Source organism: Phalacrocorax aristotelis, unplaced genomic scaffold (assembly GCF_949628215.1).
Source record: "Phalacrocorax aristotelis unplaced genomic scaffold, bGulAri2.1 scaffold_185, whole genome shotgun sequence".
In the NCBI taxonomy this organism is placed as follows: Eukaryota; Metazoa; Chordata; class Aves; order Suliformes; family Phalacrocoracidae; genus Phalacrocorax; species Phalacrocorax aristotelis.
This window is the reverse complement of record NW_027441199.1, coordinates 62,324-66,140: the sequence shown is the minus strand read 5'-3', so window position 1 is coordinate 66,140 and position 3,817 is coordinate 62,324. Positions and strand designations below refer to the sequence as shown.

Here is a 3,817-nt window from a genome sequence, read left to right as displayed (position 1 = left end):
TTCAGTCGTAACAACCCCGTGGCTGGAAAGCTGTGCAGTGGGGAAGGACCTGGGGGTGCTGGCTGACAGCTGGCTGAACATGAGCCAGCAGTGTCCCCAGGTGACCAAGAAGGCCAACAGCATCCTGGCTTGCGTCAAGAACAGCGTGGCCAGCAGGAGTAGGGAAGCGATCGCGCCCCTGTACTCGGCACTGGTGAGGCAGCGCCTCAAATACTGTGTTCCAGTTTGGGCCCCTCAGTGCAAGAAGGACATTGAGGTGCTGGAGCGTGTCCAGGGAAGGGCAATGAAGCTGGTGAAGGGTCTAGAGAACAAGGCTGGTGAGGAGAGGTTGGGGGAGCTGGGGTTGTTTAGCCTGGAGAGGAGGAGGCTGAGAGGAGACCTTTTTGGTCTCTACAACTACCCGAAAGGAGGCTGTAGTGAGATGGGCGCTGGTCTCTTCTCCCAAGTCACTAGCGATAGGACGAGAGGAAATGGCTTCATGTTGCATCAAGGGAGGTTTAGACTGGGTAGTGGGGAAAAATTTCTTTACTGAAAGAGCGGTCAGGCATTGGAACAGGCTGCCCCTGCCCAGGGAGGTGGTGGAGTCACCATCCCTGGAGGCGTTCAAAAAACCATGTAGACGTGGCACTTTGGGACATGGTTTAGTGGTGGGCTTGGCAGTGCTACGTTAACGGTTGGACTCTATGATCGTAAAGGTCTTACCCAACCTTAATGGTCTATGATCCTGTGACACTGGATGCTATCTTGGTGCTTTTTAAAGGTCACGCCACAAAAGGAAGCAATAAGAAAACCCAGTGCCCCTAGCATGTTACTTTTGGAGAAACGCATGGCCTATATGGCTTTGTATGGGACAAAGGAAGGTGACTAGGTACGTATTGACTTACTTCAGTACAGCTGTGCTTTTAAGAGTAACAATCCTTACTCCCACGTTGAGAGTTAGGGGTTGGGTGCGTGCTCCCTAGCTGCTCTTCTCTTGCCCTGACCTCCCTTGTGACATACAAAGGGAGGTGCTTTGTTAGTTCCCCATGATCTGGGATGGGTGTTGGCATGTATTATCTGAGCATAAATCTAAGATGGTCAGTTTAGCTCTAGAATGACTCTGAGACCTGGGAAGCAAGGGGCTGTATCTGTATTTCCACATGGCTCCCCTGATAGGATGATGTACTGAGTCTCGGCAGAGCACTGCCCTGTTCTTGCTTGGGTTGATAAACACTGCAACTAGCAGTACCGGTTTTAGAGGTACAGGTTACCAGATGTAGCCCCCAGTAATGGGATGCCAGTTCCAGGCGTTTGGAAAATGTCAATAACTGCCTATGTCTGGACGTGGAATAAAGTTGGCAGTTACGTTTAGTGTCCACAAAATAACTGGAGGCACTGTTGCTTATGATTGTTGTTGCTGTGCTGAAAACACATGGGTTGAAGTACTGCATCAAGAAAATAATGCTTATGGGTAGCGTACGTAAACAACAGGGGAGAGAGAGAGATGCATATGAGAATTCCCTTCCTAGTGCAGCTTCTGGTTGTGGCAGCTTTGGCACTTGACAGTAAGTTTCATTAAATGTTAGACTTGTTATTTTTGAGACTCATGGGGATTTGAGTGTTAGTTTGGATGCTGAGGTGATAACTGATGATCTAAAGTGAATTGGTGCCTTACTACTTGCATGTAGTGGTGTAGGTGTGTACAGGTACATGTGCCTGTGTGTGTGTGTACAGGCATGTGTAATGTAGGTCATACTTATGAGTGGCTCATACATCCTAAGTTTTAATGGGTTGGAAAATGTGTGATGTACTGCAAACTTTGTAAGTGTTAACTAAGGGTTTTTCATTGCTCTAGTCCTTATTCAGAGGAGCATAGCATCAAAATAAAATAGTGCCCTGCTTAGGGGTGTAGTCTGTCAAGAGTATTTGAGGGTAAGCAGTGCTTCCTGGGGGCAGACAGCAGTGGATCTTGTGGGATGGCTGCACGAATGAAGGTGGATGAAGTTCTGGCATTCATCAAACCATGCCAGCATGAATGTGGTGGAATAAGTGCCAGGACAGGTTCGAATCCTCATCTTCTGTTGACCCTCCGCATGTCCAGGTAAATGTACCAGGGTAGTTGCCAAAACCCCCCCACTTTTAGTTAATGATTGTGATGATTGCAGGCTTAGGAACCAGGTGCTGTTACATACCAATGGCAAAAACTATTTCAGTATGATATTGAGGGCAAAAAAGAAGTAACAGGCAAAACTTCAGGGTTCATCTTCTAAAAAAGTTACCAGATTTGGGAACGTTGTGCTTTTAACGTTCCTTAACTGGTGGTGATTGCTGCAAAATTTGTGAAGAATGCAGACGTCTTCTCAAAATATTTCTCAGCTACAGGCTTTACTGGAATTTTGTAGATAATCACTTTTGGATTTTTATGAATACTTCTTGGTGTACGTTGAGGTGAAAGATGGGTATGGTCAGAGGACAAGTAAAGGTTTGGATTTTATAGGTACTTGTACACACAGAAATAATATTACTGTGTATTAAAATACATTTTAAAATTATGTAATGAGTATATGAACCATACGTTTAGGAAATACATACAGTTTTTATATATGTGTACTGTGTTTATACTTTAGTGCTACACAAAAGAAACGTTGTAGTCAGATCTTATGATGTTCCTCACATCTGCTTTTTTTTTTTCTGTATAACTTACAAATTATGCCAGTCTGAGTATTTTATTTATTTGGTGTGGACTTTTTTTCTGAGAAAAGGATCTAGTCTCAGTCTTATCTGTTCACCAAAGCTATCTCCACTGTAGATTAAATTTCTTAGCATCTGTTCCACCTGTTGTTTTTCTTCTCATGCAAACCGTGGTGAAAAATGGTACCCAAAAGGCTCTAGTGCTTCCAAACAGTTACTTGGTTGCTTGTGTAATGTACCTTTAGTCCCAGCTCAAGTAATGACGCTACCACTAATACCTCTTTCACGATGAAAGTGTGTTGATTCCAAACCCTTGGGCAGGACAGAGGGAGGTTGCCTTCTTGGGCCAATGATGAGTGCTGGCATGTATTATCTGATCTAAAGTCGATGTCTGTCACCACTTCAGCTCTAGAATTACTCTGAGACACAGGAAACTCCAGTTTCCTTACACTGCACCTTGGAACTTTTCAAAACACAAATCAAATTCCTGTCACAAATTGTGCCCCCTCCTCCTTATGCTGGATTAGAATTTGAGTTTTCTTCCATTTACGCGTTAGGGAGGTACAGTTCTTAGCTTAATACTGGATGTTAATAGGAGGTGCTTTCACGTTAACTGATTGCAGCTCTGGATACCCAAAGTTGAACAGTGTAGCAAATGCTGATAGATTTGGTGGTAAACATAACCTGCCTGTCTTAACTAGCACGCGTGTTCTTAATTCACAAATACTGTTTAGCCCCCAACTAAACATCCAGAATGTTTGAAGGGTCATGTCGTATATTCGTTTGATAACAATTAAGTCACATGTTCAGATTTGCTTTTTAAGGAGAAAAAAAAAAGTATGGTGATGTATTTTTCTGTTGGGGTTGTAGGTTTCATTTTGCATTTTTGTAATTTTGTAATTATTGTAATTTTGTAATTTTAGCTGGCAGTTGTAAGATTCCAGTTAACTCTACGGGTGGAAAGTTAAAGTTGCTAGCATTTTTCAGGGTTGGCCCAAGAATATTCCTTTGTTTCAGCTGTCTCTTCTGTAAGGATTTATTATCAATAACATCAATTACTGTTTTTACAGATGACATGAGTTAGGAGTAAAAACATAAAGTCAGCTGGGGCTCAAGAGCAGCACTGTTGTGTTAATATGGCGCTGTG

The 3,817-nt window shown here is 43.3% G+C and overlaps 2 non-coding genes across 2 annotated transcripts; both read left to right on the top strand.

Annotated features, from left to right (window-relative positions):
• The first annotated feature begins 1,027 nt into the window (after window positions 1-1,027).
• Window positions 1,028-1,109, top strand: LOC142051058 (small nucleolar RNA SNORD45). Its single transcript, XR_012658281.1, has one exon. It is a non-coding gene; the product is annotated as a small nucleolar RNA SNORD45 (small nucleolar RNA).
• Window positions 1,110-3,014: 1,905 nt separating this feature from the next.
• On the top strand, window positions 3,015-3,099 carry LOC142051055 (small nucleolar RNA SNORD45). The gene has a single exon (XR_012658278.1). It is a non-coding gene; the product is annotated as a small nucleolar RNA SNORD45 (small nucleolar RNA).
• The last annotated feature ends 718 nt before the right edge of the window (window positions 3,100-3,817 follow it).